Here is a 26482-nt window from a genome sequence, read left to right on the forward strand (position 1 = left end):
GCCACTCAGTTCAAGGGCAATTGGTAATGGGCAACCAATACTGACCTTGCCACTGACAGCTGCATAAATAAAACAGCCAGCAAGGTTTCAGATTTTGATTGTTTTTGGAATTGAATAAAATTCAGACAATTAATATTAAAGCCAATGAGCCCAGCTGGCTTGGTCAATTTTTATTTTTCTTGTCCAATTTTTTTTTCCAAGGCTGACCAACACCAGTGGTTAAATCAACAGTAACAGGACCAATTTATAATCAAAGTTGTCCTCTGGAGTATCTGCTATCATGTCTATACTAAACACCTTAAACCTACACATGGCCACATGGCAATAATTGTGCACAGGACCTATTAAACACCCTAATGGTTAATTAGCAATCGTGGTTAAAGTTGTGGTGCTGACTGAAATAGCTTGGACGGCAGCAGATCAGGTGAGATTATTGCTGCTATGTGGGCAAGGAATGTAAGTTTTACTGATTGTGCTTTACTGCATTCAGGTTCATTAGTTACACAGCCAGTAACAGCATCCAACTGTTTTATGCATGGGACAGGGCAAAACAATGCATCCATGTTTTACCTGATTCTGGGAGAGCCATTAATGTGGTACAAAAGAATTCGGTGTCATTAGATTATCAAGACAAGCAACTGCAATGGAAACTGAACTGTACAGTTTCAGATAGTGAGTTCCAAGCCCCTACCACTCTGCAGCAGGCGACGGTGCAGAGGGACCTCGGGGTCCTTGTGCATGAGTCGCAAAAACCCAGCTTGCAGGTGCAGCAGGTGGTCAGGAAGGCGAATGGGATGCTGGCCTTCATAGCGAGGGGGATTGAATATAAAAGTAGGGAGGTCTTGCTGCGGCTGTATAGGGCATTGGTGAGGCCGCAGCTGGAGTACTGTGTGCAGTTTTGGGCGCCGTACTTACGCAAAGATATTTTGGCCTTGGAGTGAGTGCAGAGGAGGTTTACTAGGCTGATGCCGGAGTTGAGGGGGTTGAGCTATGAGGAGAGGCTGAATAAATTAGGCTTGTACTCGTTAGAGTTTAGAAGAATGAGGGGAGGTCTCATTGAGACGTATAAGATGATGAATGGGATGGATAGGATAGAGGTGAAGAGACTCTTCCCGCTCAGAAAGGATAGCAGGACTAGGGGGCACAGCCTCAAGATAAAGGGGAGGTGGTTTAGAACAGAGTTGAGGAGGAACTTCTTCACTCAAAGGGTGGTGAATCTCTGGAATTCTCTGCCCGTTGAAGTGGTGGAGGCTACCTCGCTAAATATTTTTAAGACACGGGTTGATGGGTTTTTGATAAGAGAGGGGATTAAGGGTTATGGGGAGAGGGCAGGAATGTGGAACTGAGCCACGACAGATCAGCTATGATCTTATTGAATGGCAGGGCAGGCTCGAAGTGCTAGTTGGCCTACTCCTGCTCCTATTTCTTATGTTCTTATGAGTGAACCTTTGTCCTGTTTGAATTTTGTGGGACTGGAAATTTGGACTGGACTGCAGTTGCCTTGTTGATAGACAGGTCACACACATCTGAAGAAGTCACATGGACTCAAAAGGTTAACTATTCACAAATTCTGCAAGACCTGCTGAGTTTTTGCAGTATTTTCTGTTTTTAATTTCAGATTTCCAGTGTCCACAGTATTTTGTTTTAATTGCACACACAAAAACATAGAGCACTCAGATCCTGCATGGACAAGCTGCGGGGGTATTCGCAGACATCTTCAACCTTTCTTTACACCAATCTGAGGTTCCTATCTGCTTTAAAATGACCACCATCATCCCAGTACCAAAGAAAAGTCAGGTAGCATGCCTTAGAGTCATTGAGGTTTACAACATGGAAACAGGCACTTTGGCCCAACTTGTCCATGTCACCCTTTGTTTTAAATCTCTAAGCTAAGCCCAATTGCCCGCATTTGGCCCATATCCCTCTATACCTATCTTATCCACGCAACTATCCAAATGCTTTTTAAAAGACAAAATTGTACCCCCCTCTCCTACTACCTCTGGCAGCTGGTTCCAGATACTCACCACCGTCTGTGTGAAGAAATTGCCCCTCTGGATGCTTTTGTATCTCTCCCCTCTCACCTTAAACCTCCCCTACCTTTGGGAAAAGATATTGACTACCTACCTCATCTATGCCCCTCATTATTTTATAGATCTCTATAAGGTCACCCCTCAGCCTCCTACGCTCCAGAGAAAAGTCTATCCAGCCTCTCCTTATAACTCAAACCATCAAGTCCCAGAAGCATCCTTGTAAATCTTTTCTGCATTCTTTCTAGTTTAATAATATCCTTTCTATAATAGGGTGACCAGAACTGAACTCAGTATTCCAACTGTGGCCTTACCAATGTCTTGTACAATTTGAATAAGATGTCCCAACTCCTGTATTCAATGCCTTAATGACTATCATCTGGTGGCTCTGATATCCATCATTACAAAGTGCTTCGAAAAGTTAGTCATGGCATGAATGAATTTCAGCCTCCAGATTGCCTGGATCCACTACAGTTTGCCTATTGCAGCAACAAGTCCACAGCAGATGCCATCTCCCTGGCCCTACACTCAATCTTGGAACACCCTCATAACAAAGACATCTATGTTAAACTCCTATCTATTGCCTACAGCTCAGCCTTCAACACCATTATTCCTACAAAACTCATTTCCAAACTCCATGACTCGGGGCTTGGCTCCTCCCTCTGCAGCTGGAACCTGGACTTCCTAACCTACAGACTGCAATCAGTAAAGATAGGCAACAACACCTCCTCCATGATCATTCTCAACACCAGTGCCCAAGGCTGAGTCCTCAGTCTCTTACTATACTTCTTATACACCCATGACTGTGTGGCCAAATTCCCCCCCAATTCGATTTTCAAATTTGCTGATGATACTATCATACTGGGTTGGATCTCAAACAATGATGAGACAGAATACAGGAAAGAAATAGAGAATCTGGTGAAGTGGTGCAATGACAATAATCTCTCCTGCAATGACAACAAAACGAAGGAGATAGTCAACAACTTCAGGAAGTATATGGAGAACATGCCCCTGTCTACATCAATGGGGACAAAGTGGAAGTAGTTGAGAGCTTCAGGTTTTTAGGTATCCAGATCACCTTCAACCTGGCCTGGTCCTTTCATGCCGACACTATAGTTAAGAAAGCCCACCAATGCCTCTATTTTTTTCAAGGAAGCTAAGGAAATTTGGCATGTCCACTATGACTCCCACCAACTTTTACAGGGGCACCTTAGAAAGCACACTTTCTAACTGCATCACAGCTTGCTTTGGCTACTTCTCTGTCCAAGTCCGCAAAAAAGTACAAAGGGTCGTGAACGAAGCCCAGTCCATTACTCAAACCAGCCTCCCATCCACTAACTCTGTGTACACTTCCCGCTGCCTTGGAGAAGCAGCCAACATAATCAAGGACTCCATGCACTCCGGACATTCTCTCTTCCACCTTCTTCCTTTGGGAAAAGGATATAAAAATCTGAGGACACATACCAACCAACTCAAAAGCAGCTTCTTCTCTGCTGCCATCAGACTCTTGAAAGGACCTACCTCGTTTGAGTTGATCTTTCTCTATACCCTAGCTATGACTGTAACACTACATTCTGCACTCTCTTCTTCTCTGTGTACAGTAGACTTTGCATAGCGAGCAAGAAGCAATACTTTTGACTGCATACTAATATGTGACAATAATAAGTCAAATCAAATCAAAACAAACCTGTGAAAGTCTGCAGCTTGAGACTGATGCAATTGATGGTAACATTGATTTAAGTCTTTTTTGTATCACACTGGGGTTTCTGGTGAATGTAAGGACAGTAGGCTTAGACCCAGGAACAGAGGTACAGCTAGAGGAGAAGCCAAAACAAGAAGCATAGTCCACAGAAAGTGAGTGCAAGTTGTCCCTTCACATTTATACAATGTGCCATTAGAAGTTGGTGGGCTGCATTAATAATGGATTAGTCCCTCCTGAACCTACTCTGTTCCCTCCATCTCCTCCTTAGTCACTACTGGTTTCCTGGCCAACAAACACATACCTTCACCAGAAGCTGCAAGATGACCAGCCTCTCACAAGTAACCAGAAGTCTAAACAGGCAACAAACTCTCAGCCATGTTGCCTATGATTTCTGTTGATATCACTTGGCATTCATCAACTTGAGCAAGGAGTCATATCCTTCCCGTAAACTGCAAGGTATTCAGCATTCAAAAGCAAGCCATCAATGTCCCAAATGATTTCAACAGAGAAGTGCTGCAGCTGAAGAACAGTCAATTGCTGTTTGACAGCAATGCCTTGTCTACACCTGTCACATTATGAAGTCTCTTTTGTGTCTTGCTCATCTGTTTCCTAACGCCTATCTTGGCCATAATACCAACAGACATAGAGCACACCACCACTATTTTGGCCACATTCTATGGGGCAGATTTTAAGGTATAACTTTTGCCCCACCCTCTGTTTAAACAAGTCAAACCTGTCCAAAATGCTGTTCAGTGTGCACCTGGCTTGAAACTCATTGCAGAAGTCCTCAGCTCAGTGACTGTCACAGGGACTGTTAGCATCAGCTAAGGTCAAAGAAAATAAGAGTCATCCTTCACATTTGCTACTTTTCTGGAACCAATTCTGAATGTTGAAATACCACAGGAGTTAATAGTAACTTTAGCACCCAGGATACATGTAATTTCACAGGTGGAGACCACACCCTATCTGTAAATAAGTAATATTTCTATATGACATTACTGTGTAGCTGTTACTAGGGGGCATAACTATAAGGCTCATGGTGGGAGATATACGATGGATGTCCGAGGTAGCTTCTTACTCGGAGTGATTGGGATGTGGAATAGATTGCCTGCTGTGATAGAGGAGTCGGACACTTTAGGAACTTTCAAGCAGTTATTGGATAGGCACATGGAGCACTCCAGGATTACAGGAGGGGATAGCTTGATCTTGGGATTGGACATAGCTTGGCACAACACTGAGGGCCGAAGGGCCTGTACTGTGCTGTAATGTTCTATGTTTCAATAATGTCCAATACCTTTAAGGAACACAATCTCAAAGAATCCTTGTTGCATAGGGCTATGTTGTTGTGGCTCTAGCATGCATAGTGGGATGCAAAACTTAACAAAGTCTGGGTACATTTTGGATGATACAGTACACAGAGGATTTGTTCACTTCTGTCAAATCTCGTGCGTCAGTTTGAAAAAACCCTGGTGCAGATAAATAGAGGGCAGTGGTCACCTTAGAAACAGTAGACAGCGTTGTGCTTAGCATTAAGTTACTGTTGCTGCTGAAGCACAGCTTAACTGCCAGACATTCACAGATATTGTATACATTATTATCACACTGCATTTACTCAGGAATAACCCTTCCACTGACGCTTAATGCTGATTTCGCCAGGGTTACTCAACTCCATTGCAATCTTGATCCACACATGCACAAATGAACTGAATCTAATAGGTGAGGTGATAGTGACTGTCCTTGAAATGAAGGCAGCGTCCAATTCTGTGTGGCATTAAGAAGCCCTAGCAAAACTGGAGTCAATGGGAATCACACTGACTCCACCAGTTAGAGTCACACGTAGAACAAGATGGTTGTTAGTGTTGAAGGTTAAGCATCTCACTCTCAGAACATTGCCGCTGGAGTTCTTTACGGTAGTGTCATTGGTCCAAACACCCTCAGCTGCTTCATCAACGTCCTTCTCTCCATGTCAGAAGTGGAGATGTTCGCTCATGATTGCACAATGTTCAACATTATTCGTGACTCTCCAGATACAGAGTCCACATGTAGCATGACCTGGACAATATCCAGGCTTGGAATAATAAGTGGCAAGTAACGTTCACACCATAAAAGTGGCAGGCAATGGCCATCTCCAACAAGAAAATCTAACCATCTCTCCGTAACATTCAATAGCATTGCTGAATCCTCCACTATCAATAATTAGTGGTTACTATTACTGAAACTGAATTTGACCAACCTTATAAATACTGCGGCTACAAAAGCAGGTCAGAGGCTTGGAACTGTGCAGACAGTAACTCACCTCCTGATTCCCCAAAACCTGTCCGCCATTTACAAGACGCAAGTTAGAAGTGTGATGGAGTACTCTCCACTTGCCTGGATAAGTGTAGCTCCAAAAACACTCAAGAAACTCCACACTAAGCAGGACAAAGCAGGTTGCTTGATTGGCACCCCTTCGACAGACATTGACTCCCTCTACCACCAAGCACAGTGGCAGCCATGTATACAATCTACAAGATGCATTGCAGCTACTCACCAAGGCTCCTTTGACAGCTTCTCCCATAGAACCATACAGAAAAAGTCATTGAGCCCACCATGTCTATGCCAGAACCTGCAGCCACAGCTATCTAAAGGACAAAGACAGCATCAGGACACCAGCAACTGCATGTTCTCCCCAAAGCCACATATCATCCTGATTTGGAGCCATATCGCCATTCTTTCACTGTCCTAGAACTCCATTCCTAACAGCACTGTGGATATTCCTACACCACATGGACTGCACTGATTGAAGAAGGGGGCTCACCTACTAGAAGTCAATTATCATCGACTTCAGGAAGCGTAAATAAAAATATGGCACTGCCTACATCAATGGGAATGAAAGGGTCGAGAGCTTCAAGTTTTGAGGTGTCCAGATCACCAACAACCTGTCCTGGTCCCCCCCATACTGACACTATAGTTAAGAAAGGTCACCAACGGCTCTACTTTCTCAGAAGACTAAGAAAATTTGGCATGTCAGCTATGACTCTCACTAACTTTTACAGATGCACCATAGAAAGCATTCTTCACAGCTTATATGACTCCTACTCTGCCCAAGACTGCAAAGATCTACAAAAGGTCGTGAATGTAGTCCAATCCATCACGCAAACTAGCCTCCCACCCATTGACTCTGTCTACATTTCCCGCTATCTCAGCAAAGCAGCCAGCATAATTAAGGACATTCTCTCTTCCACTTTCTTCCTTTGGGAAAAAGATACGAGTCTGCGGTCACGTACTAACCAACTCAAGAACAGCTTCTTCCCTGCTGTTGTCAGACTTTTGAATAGACTTACCATGCATTAAGTTGATCTTTCTTGCCACCCTAACTATGACTGTAACACTACATTCTGCACTCTTTTGTTTTCTTCTCTGTGAACAGTATGTTTTGTCTGTATAGTGTGCAAGAAACAATACTTTTCACTGTATGATAATACACGTAACAATAAAAAATCAAATCAAACCACCGTCTTTTCAAGGACAATGAGTGGTGGGCAATAAATGTCAGACTTTCCAATGGCACCCGCATTCTGTGAAGGAATAAAATACACTGCCTTGCATGCTTTTGTCCTGAGGCAGTCGATGCATTCTCTTGGGAGTCTATTACCACAGCGTATGATAAATCTGAAGTGATAGTCTGAGAATCAGAGCCAGCCCTTTCAGGAGATTAATTAGGAAACGCTTTGGCATGCAAAGGGTGGCAGAAGTTTGAAATACCTTGATGTTCAATCAACTGCTAACATTAAATTTAAGATTGATAGATTTCAGTTAAGTATAGGTATCACGGGATATGGGGCAAAAGTTGGTGTATGGAATGAGATCATGGTCATCCATGATCTGAATGAATGACAGAACATGCATGAAGGGATAACTGACGCAATCCAATTCCAACATATCAGATTAGGATAGATCAGGGAACAAGAGTTTAAACAATGCAAATGAAGGAATAGAATAAATGTGAACAGTGAGCCTCTGGAATATAATGCCAGTTGATGTGGTGGGTGTCGATTCTCACTTTTGTCTCCAGAAGGAGTTGGACCGCTATGTTACTGCAGCACAGGTCACAAGATAGAGATGGCAAATACCTGCATAGATAATGCTCCAATCACCTGAGAGAAATTACCTGGGGTATTTTTTCCATGGGGCGGGGGGGAGGTCTCTGTGCTGTTGCCTTGATCAAGAGATTCTGTGGCTACAGTGGGGTGAGGGCGAAAGGAGGGAATAAGTATTGCCGCGATTATGAACCAGCATGGTGTGGGACAGACAGGCTTTGATGTACCATTGTATGTCAATTTTGTGTGTCCATAAATTTATTTTTTTAAATGTGTAATTCTGTGTGTTGCCGCAGGGAATAGTTGAACAGAGACTAATACTATATTACAAGGAGAACAGAATACTTACATCAGAGAAAAATACAATCATAAAGAGAGACAGCACAGTAATGCGAACAATTTTGGACCACTCTGAAGACAGATCCAATAAGCTGAATGCCTCTTTTTGGGCTGTTAATACCTGTAGTTCTAAGGACTAGTTAGTGTTGCAAATGTTTGATTTAATTTTAAGTGTTGAACATTTGTTGCTGACGTACTGAAAATAACAATTCAACCATTCTTTCTGTTTGGCAGGTATGATTTTTTGCTACCTTTAGTTATCTTCGACTGCTTAAGCTGCAATCAGCCAGATTCCAATGCAATCAGGTTTTATTACCACTCGCAGGCTTAAAAGTAACACATTTAATCTTAAACATTGAGAGAATTTGTAAAACAAAATGGCTATTTAAACTTGAATGTTATATTATGATTGCAAATATGCAGATATTGTTGCTCGTAATAATGGGACCAGTTTGCTTGCATTGTAAGATTCATCACACTTCAAAGGTAATTCGTTAGGTAAAACACTTTGAGATATTACAATGTGAAAACATGCTATATGGCTGCAGCATCCTTTCTAAATTAGAAGAAAGGATAAAAGCCAAAATCAATGCTGCAGCTCATCACTATAGCTGAAAACTGCAAGGGAGAATATAACATAAATCAGGAAGTGATTAGGTAACACCAAACTTGATGTATAAAGGAAGGAAAAATTGAGAAATAAGCTTGACAGAGTTGCAGAATTAATTAGGAGGCTGCGCCATGAGTCTTGACTTTAACACAATGATGGAGAAGGAAGAAAAATGTGGATGGTATACTCAGAGCACAGAAAGAACACGAGAGAAACGCTCCAAGGGCCATAGATCATAAAAGTGTTAATTTAAAAATGTGACAAGACTGGTATAGGAAAGCGCAAAAGGAGGGAGTGAGAAAACAGAGGCCACAGGTCAGTTAACCAAACACCAGTCATTCAGGAAATGCTGGAATCTATTATTAAAGAAGTCTTGACAATACACTTAGAAAAACCTAGTATGATTCAAACAAGCCAAAATAGTTTTACAAAGGGGAAATCCTGTTTGACAAATTTAGTTTTCTGAGACTGTAACTAGTAGGGTAGATAAAGGGGAACAAGTAGATGTAGTACACCTGGATTTACAAAAAACATTTGATACGGTTAATAGGCAAGATAACAGCTCATAGAGTTGAAAGTAATATTTTAGCAGGAGTAGAGGAGTGACTAACAGATAGAAAGTAGAGAGAGGGAATAAATGGGGATTTCTCAAATTGGCAGGCAGTAAATAGTGGAATGTCACAGGAATCAGCAAGTAGTCTCACAACACCAGGTTAAAGTCCAACGGATTTATTTGATTGCACAAGCTTTCGGAGCGCTGCTCCTTCAGCAGGTGAAGTTTGAAATACTAACGTCGCCTGATGAAGGAGCAGTGCTCTGAAAGCTCGTGCTACAAAATAAACCTGTTGGACTTTAAGCTGGTGTTGTGAGACTACTTACTGTGCCTATCCCAATCCAATGCCAGCAACTCCACATCACAGGAATCAGTGCTGGGGCCTCAGCGATTTACAGTCTATATGAATGACTTAGGTGAAAAGGTGTATCAAAGTGTGCTGATAATACAAACCTTGGAGGGAACTAAGATGTGGGGAGGTGACGGAGAGGCTGCAAAGAGAGAGAGAGAGACAGGTGAAGTGAATGGAGAGCAAGATGGCAGATGGAATGCAATGTAGGAAAGTATGGAATTGTTAACTTTGGTCGTAAGAATAGAAAATAAGAATATTTTTTCAAAGGTGTGAAACTTGTAAGTTTTGATGTTCAAAAAGACTTTGGTTTGCTTGTACAAGGAATACACAAAATTAGCATGTAGGTGCAGCAAACAATTAGAAAGATTAATTGAATGTTGCTCCTTATTGCAAAGGGATTGGCTTACAAGAATAAAAAAGTATTTCCACAATTGTACAGGGCTTTTGTCAGACCACGTCTGGAACATTGTGTGCAGTAAGAAAGGATATACTTGCATTGGAGGTGGTACAGCAAAGGTTCACCAGATTGGTCCCTGGGATAAGGTGTTGTTCTATATTGCGAGGCTGAGAAAATTGGGCTTATATTCTATGGCGTTTAAAAGAATTATAGGCAATCTCATTGAAACCTACAAAATTCTCAGGGAGCTTGATTGAGTAGATACAGTCATTGTTTCCATCAGCTGGGGAGTCAAAAACACAGGGGCACATTGGATAATTGGTCAATCATTTAGGGTTGGGATGAGGAGAAATTATTTCAAACAATGATGAATTTTCAGAATTTTCTACCCCAGAGAGATGTGGCTGCTCCCTCGTTGATTACACTTAAAGCTGGGATAGAAAGATTTTTGATGTCTTGTGAAATTAAGAGATACAAAAACAGACATTAAAGTGGAGTTGAAGCCCAAGATCATCCATGATCATATTGATGGAGGAGAAGGCTAAAGTGTCATATAGTCTACTGCTCCTATTTCCTGTGATCTTGAATAAAGAAAGAGATTATCTAATAAAAAGACAGCACTCAAGAATAAAAAAAATGAAATAGCTCAACCTAAAAAGTAGTGCTGCTATCAGACCTGTTTTCCCTCTGTACACTGCCCATGAATGCAACATAAGTATAAAACTCTTCATGGCAATAGAAGAAATAATGACATTTGACTGAAGTTGAGTCTTTTTTAATTTTGAGAGTTAATGAGAAAAGACATTCTGAAGGGGTACTTGGAAACACGTTCTAATTGTAGTGTCGCTGTTCAGAAAGTGTGTTGTACATATCACAAATGAAGCCACCCTCTCCACAAATATTTCGATATAAGCAAAGACCCAGAGGATTAGAAATCATCATAGATGACAAAATGTTTTGGAAATTTCTGAAAAGTGGTACACAGGAAGATTGAAGCAGTTTTATTTTAGATCTAAAGAGGAAATAGCAATCAACCACAAAGAACAATAAGAAAACAAGGTGATGGACATGAAGATAATATTAAAATCAATTTATTAAATAACCATATAAATTTCACAGATAAACAGTCTGTTTTTTTTCTGTCTGAAAATAGATTGCTATATAGGTTCTGTACACTTTAAAAGTAAATATTGTCAATACTTCGAAAATTAGGGAAATAAAGTATTGGCATCAGTATTGGGGTAGGTGGGACCTGTTCAGGTGGGATGGGGTTGGTCTGAACCGTGCTGGGACCAGAGTCCTGGCTAATCGTGTAAATAGAACTGTAGTTAGGGCTTTAAACTAATTAGAGGGGGGGGGGGAGGTGACATTACAGGGTCTAAAGTAAAGGAGAGGGTGCAGGTGAGGGAGGAGGCTAAGAAAGTCCCAATAATAAAAGGAGTAGGGGGCATGAGTATGGTTGGTGGCGTTCTGGCAAATAGAGTACAGGTGAAGGCTGGGATGAAGGCACTTTATCTGAATGCACGAAGCATTCGGAATAAAGTGGATGAGCTGGTGACGCAGATCAGCACAAATGGATATGATCTGGTGGCCATTACAGAGACGTGGCTGCAAGGTGACAGGGACTGGGAGCTGAATGTCCAGGGGTATCAAGTGTTTAGGAAGGATAGGCAGGAGGAAAAAGGGGGGGGCGTAGCTCTGCTGATTAAGGATAGCATCAGGGTGGTAGTAAGGGATGATATAGGAACCAAAGAGCAGAATGTGGAATCGTTGTGGGTGGAGATTAGGAACAGCAAAGGGAGGAAGACGCTGGTGGATGTCGTTTATAGGCCCTCGAATAATGATCTAGAGGTGGGACGGGCTGTTAACGCGCAAATAAATGTGGCGTGTAGGAATGGAACGGCGATAATTATGGGGGATTTCAATCTACATATTGATTGGTCGACCCATGTTGGACGTGGTGGGCTTGAGGAAGAGTTCTCGGAATGCTGCCGGGATAGCTTCCTCGAACAGTGTGTGTTGGAGCCGATGAGGGAGTGAGCTATCTTGGATCTGGTGTTATGTAATGAGGCAGGTAGAATTAGGGACCTTGTGGTGAAGGATCCTCTTGGGAAGAGTGATCATTGTATGGTGGAGTTTCTGATGCAGATGGAGGAGGAGAAAGTGGGTAACCAGACACGTGTCCTTTGTTTGAACAGAGGGGAGTACGATAGGATGAGACAGGAATTAGCGAATGTTGATTGGGGGAGCGCATTGGAAGGTAGGTCTGCTGAGGAACAGTGGAGGATCTTTAAGGAGATCTTTCTTGGTGCTCAGCAGAAATTTATTCCGATGATTAATAAGGATCGTAGGAGGAGAGATAATCAGCCATGGATAACGAAGGAGGTAAAGGAAAGTGTTAAAAGCGGATGCGTTTAGAGTAGCTAAGAGTAGTGGGCGAGAAGAGGATTGGGAGAGGTTTAAATGTCAACAAAGAATGACAAAGAAGTTCATAAAGAAGGGTAGGATAAACTATGAGGCTGGGCTAGCGCTTAGTATAAAAAAGGATAGCAAGAGTTTTTATAAATACATAAAAAGGAAGAGGCTGGCTAGGGTGAACGTTGGACCCTTAAAGGATGAGAGGGGGGACTTAGTGGTAGGGGATGGGGAAATGGCTGAGGTCCTGAATAACTTTTTCGTTTCGGCCTTCACGGAGGAGGACGTGAATAATTTGCCGGGTGTTAGCGATGGAAAGATGGTAGGAATGGAGGGCCTGAATGACATTATTGTTACTAGAGAGGCGGTGCTCGACAGACTGGAGGGACTGATTGTGGACAAGTCCCCAGGACCGGATGGAATGCATCCAAGGGTTCTGAAAGAAATGGCAGAGGTGATAGTGGATGCCTTGGTGGTTATTTTCCAAACGTCGCTGGATTCCGGGGAAGTGCCGGAAGATTGGAAAACGGCTAATGTTACGCCGTTGTTTAAGAAGGGTGCCAGGCAAAAGGCAGGAAATTACAGGCCAGTTAGTTTAACGTCTGTTAGGAAAAATGTTAGAATCCGTGATCAAGGAGAAAATAGCGAGGCATCTTGAGGAGAATTGTTTGGTAGAGCAGACGCAGCACGGTTTCGTTAAGGGGAAGTCATGTCTGACGAATTTATTGGAATTCTATGAGGATGTGTCTAGGGCGGTGGATAGAGGAGAGCCAGTGGATGTGGTGTTTCTTGATTTTCAGAAGGCGTTTGACAAGGTGCCTCACAAGAGATTATTACAGTCAGGGGGCATGGAGTTGGGGGTAGGGTGTTAGCATGGATAGAGGACTGGCTGTCAAATAGGAGGCAGAGAGTGGGGGTCAATGGGTGCTATTCGGATTGGTGGTTGGTGACTAGTGGAGTGCCCCAGGGGTCAGTGCTGGGGCCTCAGCTATTTACCATTTATATAGATGATCTGGAGGAGGGAACTGAGTGTATGGTGTCGAAATTTGCTGATGACACCAAGATTGGTGGAATGGCAAATTGCGCAGAAGGTGTGGAGAGTCTGCAGAAGCATCTAGTTAGGCTGGGCGAATGGGCCAGGAACTGGCAAATGGAATTTAATGTTGGCAAATGTGAGGTTGTCCACTTTGGTAGGAATAATGGTAGGAGGGACCATTACTTACGTGGCGAAAAACTGCAGCATGCGACGGTGCAGAGGGACCTCGGGGTCCTTGTGCATGAGTCGCAAAAACCCAGCCTGCAGGTGCAGCAGGTGGTCAGGAAGGAGAATGGGATGCTGGCCTTCATAGCGAGGGGGATTGAATATAAAAGTAGGGAGGTCTTGCTGCAGTTGTATAGGGCACTGGTGAGGCCGCAGCTGGAGTACTGTGTGCAGTTTTGGTCGCCGCACTTACGCAAGGATATTTTGGCCTTGGAGGGAGTGCAGAGGAGGTTTACTAGGCTGATGCCGGAGTTGAGGGGGTTGAACTATGAGGAGAGGCTGAATAAACTAGGCTTGTACTCGTTAGAGTTTAGAAGAATGAGGGGACATCTCATTGAGATGTATAAGATGTTGAATGGGATGGATAGGATAGAGGTGGAGAGGCTCTTCCCGCTCAGAAAGGGCAGTAGGACTAGAGGGCACAGCCTCAAGATAAAGGGGGGGCGGTTTAGAACGGAGTTGAGGAGGAACTTCTTCACTCAAAGGGTGGTGAATCTCTGGAATTCTCTGCCCGTTGAAGTGGTGGAGGCTGCCTCGCTAAATATTTTTAAGACGCGGGTTGATAGGTTTTTGATAGGCAAGGGGATTAAGGGTTATGGGGAGAGGGCGGGAATGTGGAACTGAGCCACGACAGATCAGTCATGATCTTATTGAATGGCGGGGCAGGCTCGAGGGGCTAGATGGCCTACTCCTGCTCCTATTTCTTATGTTCTTAAAGTAGCGGTTGTACTCATTTCTATATACACACAAATTAAACAAAAAGTCTTTTTGTTTTTGAAGAAGTGGGAAAAAAAATTCCAAAACTATTTACGTAACTTACAAACAAATGTCCCTCAAAGGATCCTCCACACAGTCACACTCGGGATGCATTCACATTTCAGCCACAATGAAACTGGATGTTGGCCCAGCAATCTCTTTAGACTTCCCTTCAGAGGTCTTGAAGCCACTCCAAAGAGCTGTGAGAGGAACTTGGATTTTTCTTTGCTAGTGTGGTGAGTCTATTAACTGTGAGACAACCTGCTCCAAAAAACTATACTCACCCAAACGACACAACTCAATATCATGCCATCACATCACTGCATAAAGGGCGAAACAACATTATGGAATTTCAAAGGCATTTTAAACCAGCTTAAGTATGGAGCTTGTTCCTTCTCCTTCATCCACAATAGGTGTTTAGTCGTGTTGGTGAAGAGATTTGTGATACGCTGTGCGTGCTGTCATTCACATTGATTCTAAATGAACTTTACAGTTTGGTGCAACAGACATACCAGGTGAAGAAACCTGTAATAGATTCATACAATTTGCAGTACATCCAATAAACTGCATCAGAGACAGAAAGAAAGAAGAAAGAACTTTCATTCTGATACTGGCTTTCAAAACAAAAGGACAGGACAGCCAATCAAGTACTGTTGAATCACTGTTCCAATGAGGGAAATGGTAGCCAATTAGCCCCAGGTTCCACAAACAGAAATTAAATAAACAACAAGATTGACTGTTTTAGGCCAAAAGAGAAAATGCTGGAAAATCTCAGCAGGTTTGGCAACATCTGTAAGATTTCAGCATCCGCAATAATTTGCTTTATCAACTGTTTTAGCAGTCGGTCGAAAGATAAATATTGGCCATTTCATCTAGGGAATACCCCTCTCATCTTCTAGTGCCTTGAGATCTTTTACATCCCCCTGAGATGGCAGCTGGCCTCAGTTTAATGTCTCATCTGAAAATCATACCATGTGTGTTGTGCCTGAAGTCAATTACTTAGCCAGCTAAAGTATCTAAATTGGCTAGATGGCTAGCATGTGATTCAGAATAATGCCAAAAGTATAGGTTTGATTCCCGTTATGGCTTATGTGGACTTGAGAGCAGCCTCCTTTCCCTTTCCCTGACAGTGGGAGACAATGACAAACCACTGACAAAACTGCCAACAAAACAGCTGAGGATGGAAAATCAGCAAAGAGCCAAGGACCTGGCTTTAACTGAAATGATGCCTTAATCAAAGCAGCACTTTCTCGATATTGCACTAAAATATCAGCTTTGATGATGAGTTTAAGTCTGGAATGGGACTGAAACTGACAACTTCCAACTAAGGTGTGTGCTATTACTCATTGAGGGGTGACTTCTTCAAAGGTCTTAGCACAACAACCATACATCGCATGGTCATTCTCCCATTTGTCTTCCTAAGTGACAATGTCTTGTGATTAATATCCAGAGGATATGGATATGGCAAAATTATCTGTGGACTTGGAAATATACTACATTTCCTTCGATTCAAAATATACCATGATTCCTCCAATTCCAAACGTACCTCCATTATTTCACGATCTCTGGGACTCTCTGAGACTCCCAACCTAATAACAGTGTGAAAGAACATTCAGCACGTTGATGATTGTTCAAGAAGCCAGTTCAAAACAACATTCTCAGAATATGGGAAATAAATGTTGGTCTTGTCAACACCACCCATATCCCATTAATTAATAAAAATAGTCTTCAGCTTTGATCTCAATATGAGCCATCGGATCGATTTTGTTTTTTATCTGAGTGATATTAGACCCAGCATTACCAAGTCAAAATACAGCATTCAATAGCTCCTTAATCTGTAATCTCAGACACTTACAACCTTGAATGACAGTTGTATTTGTTTCAAACCATTTATCAAAGAAATATGGAGAAGTGAACACATAATTGGAATATAAACTATTTTAACAGAAAGGCTAGATTATACAAAGCATTTTCTACCAGGCCAACATAGATAGGATGCTGGGAAACGTTGACTTTGTGATTCTTACTGTTGCTGCATTTCCTGTAATTTGTCTTGTAATATTATTTTTGTTCAGTGATGCAACTCTCAAAAATATAAAATGGTGCAACATGATATTAGAACTGGATGGTGTTTGAGATTAACAGTTTATAAGAAAGTGCTGAGCCTGGAAAAAGGAGGGGGGGGGGGAAGAAGATAAAGAAAGAGTAGGTGATTGAAAGTCGGCTAACAAAATGTGGACACAGCAAGGTCCCACACATGGAAATGAGATGAGCGAGCATTCAATCTGATTTTGGTGATGTTGCCTGTGGTTAAATGTTGGCAGCACACCAGGAGAACTTCAAAACACAAATATATTATCTGAATTAAAAAATACAGATCTCAAATGGTTAAAATTATAAGATTCACATAAAATGGTGGAACTGTTGGCTTTAGCAAGTAGTGCAGAGAATTTTCTTTGCACAATGGGTTCTCCTACAGTAGCACCCCCTGCTGAGAACAGTGAGGCCTCATTCCACATGTAACTGGCACATCTGAGCACAATCCACTGCAGGGACATTAACCTTGGCACGTAATGATATAAACAATCAGGGAACAATGCTAATTGATGGCTTAAGTGAAAATAAATTTAAAAGAAAAGCGCAAACAGAAAATGCTTGATATTCACAGAGGTCACTCAAAGTGCTTTTAAAAAAAAACTAATGGCCTTAGATTTTCTTTTAATTTGTACTGAATAGGTGCAATGTTAGACACAACCTCTGTGTAGCAACGCAAAACTTTTCCATTAACTAATTCAAACACTTTTTGTTCAGCATTTCAAGCGTGCAAATTACAAGTTCAATTGATACTCAAGTTAGTAAACCAAAATGATACAGAGTTTTGTAAGATGCAGGTGATAGGTTTAATGTAGTAACACATTTAAACCTGCCTTTTTTCTTAAAATAACTGATATGTAGAGTCATGTTTGAAAGCTTCCCTTTTACATCACCATGCAAGCACGTATGTCTATTGTTGGGGCTGCGTGGGAACGATTGCCTCCAGATTTATTGTTTGCCTTCAACAGATTACATAGGTTTTTTCCTCCTGAGTATGTTCTGCCATCTCTAATCTAATGACGCTAAGCAATTATGGAGTTACTGAATTAACTGCAATATCAAATTACTTTTCTTTATAATAATTACAGTAATAATCATGGTCTGACAATCACTTTCTCAAAATGTAATTTCAATAGAATGACACATATGGCAGTTGGATCTTTGTAAAATACTTCATGGCAAAATCTCTCTGCCATACAAAAGGTTTGTCCTTGGCTCTGAATTGAAATATGCAATACTGGTCCTCATTGATGTGTGTTTTTAATACAGATACTTTTTTCAGACAAGTGTAATAACTCACGGTAGCTTTCTCAATGTTTGTAATTGGAGTCTAAAATTATTGGTCTACAAATATAAATCTGAAAGTAAAATCACCTTGAGATTTTCTCATTCAGAGGATTGGAATTTTTATCCATTACAAATGTTCTTGCATTTGAATTCACATTTAAATGCGGAACTGACTGCAGTGTCAGGAAGTCTCATCTTGTGGACTCGTTATTGGTGAGCCAATGGCACATGAAAAAAACACTTGAGATTTTAATCATTCATCTATCCTAACACCAGCAAGTATTACCATGAACTACCATTAAACATCCAAATGTTATCTTAAAAAACAAAATACAAAACAAAACAAATACACATTTTCCTTTTGTTCAGCCATCTGCCTCTTCCCCAATTGTTAGTAATTAGGCTTATTTTGGCTAATTATTCTATGTCTAAGTTTATTTATTAGTGTCACAAGTAGGCTTACATTAACACTGCAATGAAGTTACTGTGAAAATCCCCTAATCGTCACACTCCGGTGCATGTTCAGGTACACTGAGGTGGAATTTAGCATGGCCAATGCACCTAACCAGCACAGCTTTCAGACTGTGGGAGGAAATTGGAGAACCCGGAGGAGATCCACACAAACATGGGGAGAATGTGTAAACTGCACACAGACAGTCACCCAAGCCAGGAAATGAACCTACGTCCCTGGTACAGTGAGGCAGCAGTGCTAACTATTGAGCCATAGTGCCGCTCCCCTCTACGCAGGATGTCAAGCCTCCCAGAGATAGAGTGGAGATTTATTTGAATGGTAACTGGCATGAAAGGCTTAATTTCATGGAAACACTAGAAAAGCTCAAACTTTTCTCCATATAGCAGAAAAGACTACAGGGAGATTTGGTGGAGCATTTAGGTTTTCAGTTAGGCTATAAGTTATTCTGATCTGCGACGCTAGCCTGAAGTGTGGTGGAAGTAAATTCAATTATATCTTACAAAAAGGAATTCCATAAATACTGGAAGGTGAAAACTTTACAGGACTAGATAAAAAGACGGGGATATGGGACCAACTGGACAACTCTTTCAAAGAACAAGTATTGACAATTCACTGGTGGCTTCGTTCTGTACTGTATTAGTGGGCAGAATTTAGATTCCTGCTTTGGGAGCCCCACCCACAAATTGGAGAATTGTTAGAAGCCTTTTGTTGCTTTTCTCCAGGAGGTCAAACTCTACACAAGTGAATCAGGTACTTAACTGGCAGCATTGTGGCTCCCGTGCATTCAAGGCCACAGTAGGATGGAAATTCCACCCCAATAACATTTGGTCAATCAGCGGCCGGCAGTTTTCCATTGCTAGCAGCATTACCGTGAGCAACGGCTGCTACCAGTAATTCATAAGAACATAAAAACTAGAAGCAGAAGTAGGTCATCTGGCCCCTCAAGCCTACTCCACCATTTAATAAGATCATGGTTGATCTTTTCGCGGACTCAGTGCCCCTTACCTGCCCACTCTCCATAACCTTTAATTCCTTTACTGTTCAAAAATTTATCTATCCTTGCCTTAAAAACATTCAATGAGGTAGCCTCAAATGCTTCACTGGGCAGGGAATTCCACAGATGCACAACTCTCTGTGTGAAGAAGTTCCTCCTCAACTCGGTCCTAAATCTGCTTTCCCTTACTTTGAGGCTAAGCCCCCTAGTTCTAGTTTCACCTGCCAGTGGAAACAATTTCCTGGCTTCTATCTTATCTATTTCCTTCATGATCTTATGTTTCTATAAGATCTCCCCTCATTCCTAGTCTACTCAGTCTCTCCTCATAAGCCCTCTCAAATCCAGAATCAACCTAGTGAATCTCCTCCACACCCCCTCCAGTGTTCGTATATCCTTTCTCAAGTAGGGAGAACAAAACTGTACACAGTCCTCCAGGTACTGCACCAGCACCTTATACAGCTGCAACATAACCTCGCTGTTTTTAAACTCCATCCCTCTAGCAACGAAGGGCAAAATTCCATTTGCCTTCTTAATTACCTGCTGCACCTGCAAATCAACTCCTTCACCAGGGGTCAATCACTGAATCCTTGGAGACAGTCAAGAGGGGAAGGATATCATTCACTAGTGAGGAGTCTGCTTGCTAAGGAAGAGGGGGTGGGCTGCAGGGGAGCTGTAACTTTCAGTCCTCCTGCCCCACCACGCTCCACCCCCATCCCGATGCCAGGTTCCTAAGTCAATGAGGGAAACCTTCCACTATCCCTTTAGCCACTGGCAAACCAGAAAAGTTTATTGTGTGCCATTAGGGAACCACAAGACTCATGCAAGACCCATTAAATCCCTGAGCCATGATTAAATCCTGATTAGCTCTGGGATAATTAGTTTTAAGTGGCTCAGTAAGACTGATACTCTATCACCAGTTGGCCAGATTCCCATGCCAGGTGCTTGCTGCCCTACTAAATGAGGGGGTAGCTTTCTTGATGCTGGGATTTGGACATGAATACTCTCACCTGATTCCCCTGTCTCCCCTAATCACACCTGCTCTGGTTAGCTTCATTAAATTCCATTCTATTAATGAACTTCCATTACCTCTAACTTAAATCTTTAATTTTCTTTGTCTGCCTCCCTCCATTTACTAACTGTTTTGGACATGTTCCTACTAGATTGGTCAGTGAAGTGGCAATATATAATGTTTGGCAACCTTTTCCCACACTAGAGGAAACAACTGCTGATTGACAAGTAAAAGGAACTCGAGAAAAGATGGTTAGGTTAAAAAATTGCCCACTGTTCACTAATTGGAAGACTTTTGCAGTTTGTTCCAATGACTAAGGATTCTATAATAGTATTTTGCCCTTGGTTTTTTGTTACAACGAGTTATCTGTCCTTAAGTAATTCTGTTGGTTAGGCAACGCACAGTATGTTCTTCCAACGTGGTGTCTATGTTTTTTAGAGAATTGTTTACGTGTCTGCATAAGCCTGGCAGCACACCAACAATGAGGGCAAGAATTTACTTTAGTCCTATCAATAAATGCATAATTATTTTTTAGGTTGAAGAATATTTTTTAGTGATAGGATCCACATCAGCTGGAGAATTTGGTAGAAGTCACTTCACTGGAACATACTAACATTCAGCATCAGGCCAAGGAGCATACTTGAGCTGACTGGTTACTTTTCACACTGTAACATGAGATAAGCAAAGTTGTGCCTTCCCTACCAGAACTGTTCTAGCACTAAATGAGCAACTTCCGGATCCCTGATGAACATTTGATGCTTTATCACAATTAACACGTTTTATCCAGTGCGTGGGAACATGTGTGATGTAGAGATGGTTAGAGTTATATATTCCATGTAATACTTTGTAAAAAATACCACAAAAAGCATTGTATACAGACTGAGAAAGAACTCTTAATGAATGAATAAGGACACCGACTTTCATTTATGTAACACATTGGGATGCTTTACTATGCTACTACATATACTGCCTCCCATTCTGTTCTTCTATTCCTGTCTCTCTCCCATATTTATCTTCTTTGCCCTTAGCCACACTTATGCTGATTGCCTCAACTACTCCTTGTGGTAACCACTCTAGGATTTTGGAGTAGGAAATCCAGTCTCTCAAACCTGCTCAGCTTTTCATTAAGTTATGGCTGATCTGGTTATGCTCTGAACATTTCTGTAAACTCCCTATCCCAGGATTCTGGCCCTTTTATCTGCTCTTGTAGCTAATTTTTATATGGTTAGTCCAGTTTGGTTTCTGGTCAATAATAAACCCCAGCATGTTGATAGTGGGTGATTCAGCGATGGTAATGCCATTCAATGTCATGGGACAATGGTTAGATCCTCTCTTCTGGAGATGGTCATTGCCTGGCACTTGAGTGTTACTTGCCACTTGTCAGCACAAGCCTGGACATTGTTCAGATCTTGCTGCACTTGGATATGGATTGCTGAAATCACGAATGGTGCTGAATATAGTGCAGTCATCAACGAATATTCTCACTTCTGACTTTATGATGGAAGGAAGTCATTGATGAAACAGCTGAAGATTATTGGGATTTGGACACTAACTTGAGGAGCTCTTGCAGTGATGTCCTGGAACTGAGATGATTGACCTTCAACCACCAGAACAATCTTCCTTTGCGCCAGATCTGACTCCAACCACTGCAGGGTTTCCCCCAGTTCTCACTGAATGCTGTGTTGTTCTGGCTCCTTGATCACATGGTCACACGCTGCCTTGATGTCAAACTCGGTCACATGCTGCCTTGATGTCAAACTCGGTCACATGCTGCCTTGATGCTTGTGCATGAGTCGCAAAAACCCAGCTTGCAGGTGCAGCAGGTGGTCAGGAAGGCAAATGGGATGCTGGCCTTCATAGCAAGGGGGATTGAATATAAAAGTAGGGAGGTCTTGCTGCAGCTGTATAGGGCATTGGTGAGACCGCAGCTGGAGTGCTGTGTGCTGTTTTGGGCGCTGTACTTACGCAAGGATATTTTGGCCTTGGAGGGAGTGCAGAGGAGGTTTACTAGGCTGATGCCAGAGTTGAGGGGGTTGAGCTATGAGGAGAGGCTGGATAGACTAGGCTTGTACTCGTTAGAGTTTAGAAGAATGAGGGGAGATCTCATTGAGACGTATAAGATGATGAATGGGATGGATAGGATAGAGGTGGAGAGGCTCTTCCCACTCAGAAAGGACAGTAGGACTAGGGGGCACAGCCTCAAGATAAAGGGGGGGCGGTTTAGAACGGAGTTGAGGAGGAACTTCTTCACTCAAAGGGTGGTGAATCTCTGGAATTCTCTGCCCGTTGAGGTGGTGGAGGCTGCCTCGCTAAATATTTTTAAGACGCGGGTTGATGGGTTTTTGATAAGAGAGGGGATTAAGGGTTATGGAGAGAGGGCGGGAATGTGGAACTGAGCCACGACAGATCAGCCATGATCTTATTGAATGGCGGGGCAGGCTCGAAGGGCCAGATGGCCTACTCCTGCCCCTATTTCTTATGTTCTTATGTTCTTGATGTCAAACTCGGTCACATGCTGCCTTGATGTCATTCTCACTTCACCTCTGGCATTCAACTCTTTTGTGCATGTTTGAAGCAAAACTGTAATGAGATCAGGAACTGAGTGATCCTGGCAGAACCCAAACTGAGCGTCAGTGAGCAAGTTATTACTCAGTAAGTGCCGCTTAATAACGCTGTTGATGACCCCTTCCATCACTGCACTTATGATCAAAAGCACACTGATGGGATGGAAATTGGTTGGGTTGGATTTATCCAGGGCATATCTTGATAATTCCTCACATTGCTGGATAGATGGCAGTATTATAGCTGTACTGGAACAGCTTGACTAGGGATGTGGCAAGTCTTCAGGGCCCATAGCCTTTGCAGTATCCACTGCCTTCAACCATTTCTTGATATCATGTGGAGTGAATTGAATTGGCTGAAGTCTGACATCAGTGATACTGGAGACTTCCAGGCCTAGGTGGATCATCCACTTAGCACTTTTAGCTGAAGATTGTTGCGAATGCTTCTGCCTTATCTTTTTCACTGATGTGCCTGGCTCCTCCCCCATTGAGGATGGGGATATTTGGGGACCCTCCTCCTCCAGTGAGTTGCTTAATTTTCCATCACGATTCACAACTTAGATCTGATCCATTGGTTGTGGAATTGCTTAGGTCTATTTCTTATGTTGTTTGGCATACAGGTAGTCCCATGTTGTCACTCCATCAGCTTGACACCTCATTTTTAGGTATGCCAGGTGTTGCTCTTGCTCTCTTCATTGAAATAGGATTGATCCGCTAGCTCGGTGGTAATGCTAGAGTGAGGGATATGTCAGGCCATGAGGTTACAGATTGTGGTTGAGTATAATTCTGCTCCTGCTGATGGCTCACAGTGCCCCATGGATGCCCAGTCTTGAGTTGCAAGACTGTTGGAAGTCTATCCCATTTAGCACAGTGGTAGCACCAAGGAGGCGATTCTCTGTTGGTATTATTGCTGGACTATTAATCCAGAAACTCAGCTCACGTTCTTGGGATCTGGTTTCAAATTCCGCCATGGCAGGTGGTGGAATTTGAATTCAATTTAAAAAACTGTGGAATTACGTATGTAAAATGACCATGAAGCCATTGTCAATTGTCGGAAGAACCCATCTGATTCACTAATACCCTTTCGGGAAGGAAATCTGCTGTCCTTAGCTGGTCTAGCCTGCATGTGACTCCAGAGCCACAGCAATGTGGTTGACTCTCAACTGCCCTCAGGCAATTGGGGATGAGCAATAAATACTGGCTAGCCAGCGACGCCCAGGTCTCACGAATGAATAAAAAGAAAACATGATGGAAGATATGCTCAATGCTCAATGGGATTTTGTCTCCACAAGGATGATGTCATGGTCACGCCGGCCAGTACTGTCACGGATAGATGCATCTGCAGTAGAGCGGCTGGTGAGGGTGAAGTCAGGAATGTTTTTCCATCTTGTTGGTTCCCTCATCACCTGCTGCAGTCCCATTCTAGCAAATGTGTGCTTTAGGGCCCAACCAGCTCGGTCTGCGGTGATACGCAGAGCCACTCTTGGTAGTGGACACTGAAGACCCCAGCCAGAGTATATTCTTTGCCCTTGCTACCCTCAGTGCTTCCTCCAAGTGGTGTTCAACATGAAGGATTCGTGATTCACCAGCTGATAATCAGCAGGAGATTTCCTTGCCCATGTTTGACCTGTTGCCATGAGACTTCATTGGATCCAGAGTTGAGGTTCAGAGCAACTCCCTCCCGGATGTATATCACCATGCCACCACCTCTGCTTGCTCTGACCTGCTGGAGAGACAGGACATATGCAGGGATGGTGATGGTGATGGTGATGTCAGGAACATTATCTGGAAGGTATGATTCCATGAGCATGTCTGTGTCTAGCTGTTGCTTGACTAGACTGTCAGACAGCTCTCCTAATTTTGGCATGTTAGTAAGGAGGATTTTGCAGGGTTGACAAGTGTGGGTTTGCCATGGCTGTTTCTGGTGCCTTGTGATGATCCGCCTGGTTTCTTTTTTGTTTTCTTTGTAAAGGTTAAATACAACCGAATGGCTTGCTAGATTATTTCAGAGTGCATTTAGCAGTCAATCACATTAACTGAGTCTGGAGTCACATGTAGGCTAGATCAGGGAAGGACAGCAGGTTTCCTTCACTAAACAACATTAGTGAACCAGATGGGTTTTTACAACAATCGACAATGATCTCATGGTCACTGCTAGACTTCTAATTCTGCATGTTTTATTGAATTTAAGGAACCGGGTCACCGGATCATTCCCTTGGGTCTCTGGATTGCTAGTCCAGCAACCATACCATTGTGCTGCAGACTCTTCAGCACCTTGGGTTGCTAGCTACGTACCATAATCACTAGCCAGATGACAATATTTTCCAGTTCTTTATAGTGTACATTATATGTCCTGGAAGGGTTTCACAGCAAGGCTCAAATACAACTACAATTAATCAGACTCAGTAGTGTTGGTTAAAGGATAAGTGTTAGCTAAGATATTGGGAGAACTCCCTTGCTCTTTTTCAAATATTGCCAGAGGATCTTTTAAGTCCATGTGAATAGGCAGCAAGGGTCTCAGTTTAACGCTGTTTCTATGAACCAGTTCAGCACCACACCTTCAACACTGTGCTATAGTTGTTAGTCTATATTAGGTAAAGTCTGGTTTAAAAAAAAATCCATTGTCTACAGAATCCTGTGTACGTTCAACTTGAACCAATGTCAATTGTTGGGTGATAGTGAACTATTTAAAGCCAATCAATGCTCTATAGTGACATAAGTAATTAAAAAAGTTATTTTCCAAATGCAAAGCTGAATCAATTTGAAAAAGTCCTGTAGTACACAAGAACTTAAAGCTGTCGAACTTTGAAACAAATTTAGTACCTGTCCTTTCTTTGCTTACCTTTGTCATTAAACTGTCACATGAAAGTATTTCAATGATTTCAAAAATGATTAAGCCAAAAAAAATGCAGTCATTAAGCTGAGTTATTATACTTTTTAATAAGCCAATGATCTGTGAAATTGAAATACAAAAGCAAAGAACAAGTCAAGATTATTAACACAGCGTGTAATTTAAAAATATATTACCAGCTGGAGCTCTCAACATTTCACTGCACTGCAAGTTCAGTATACCTGGAAGTACCTTTGTTACAGAAAAAAAAACAGTTACTCGCAAAACAGCAAAAACATTGCTAATGGATCGTCTCAAACCATATGCTCTGCAGGATCCTTGCAGCTTTTTAATGCTTTTCCTGGAATTTTCACATTCCATGATTTAGCTGAGACTGATCAAAAACTTGTTTCACTTACAAGCCTGGGTGGCATCCATTTTGTCACTTTCTGGGTGACATTTGCAGGGATTATTAGGAAACGGTTAAATGGGATGCTTTTTTTTAAATGCTGGAAGTCAAATAGAAGCAGCAGTCCCAAAGTCCAGAGTTTGATGTCTTTTCTTTGTAAAGATGCTGGCTGATCAATAATAATTCCAGCATTTTCATTGTTTATTTCATATAGGTTTCAATGTTAAGTCAAAACAGTCCAGTGGTAGCAGAGTTAGTAACCAGAAGACACACTGAAGGAGAAAGATACAAGCAAGGAACAACAGATAGCCATTCACCCCCTTGAACCTGCTCTG

General features: G+C 42.3%; 1 protein-coding gene across 2 annotated transcripts in view; it reads right to left on the reverse strand.

Moving 5' to 3' along the window:
* The window catches only part of galnt11 (UDP-N-acetyl-alpha-D-galactosamine:polypeptide N-acetylgalactosaminyltransferase 11 (GalNAc-T11)), a 103362-nt gene extending 77372 nt beyond the window's left edge, over nucleotides 1-25990 (reverse strand). For both annotated transcript variants that reach the window (XM_080213102.1, XM_080213076.1), the window contains exon 1: nucleotides 25936-25990. The gene's annotated coding sequence lies outside the window, so the exon portion shown is untranslated. The remainder of the gene's footprint in view (nucleotides 1-25935) is intronic.
* Nucleotides 25991-26482: the final 492 nt, after the last annotated feature.

The sequence above is a fragment of the Carcharhinus amblyrhynchos genome, chromosome 2 (assembly GCF_965287045.1).
Source record: "Carcharhinus amblyrhynchos chromosome 2, sCarAmb.v2.hapA, whole genome shotgun sequence".
NCBI classification, from domain to species: Eukaryota; Metazoa; Chordata; class Chondrichthyes; order Carcharhiniformes; family Carcharhinidae; genus Carcharhinus; species Carcharhinus amblyrhynchos.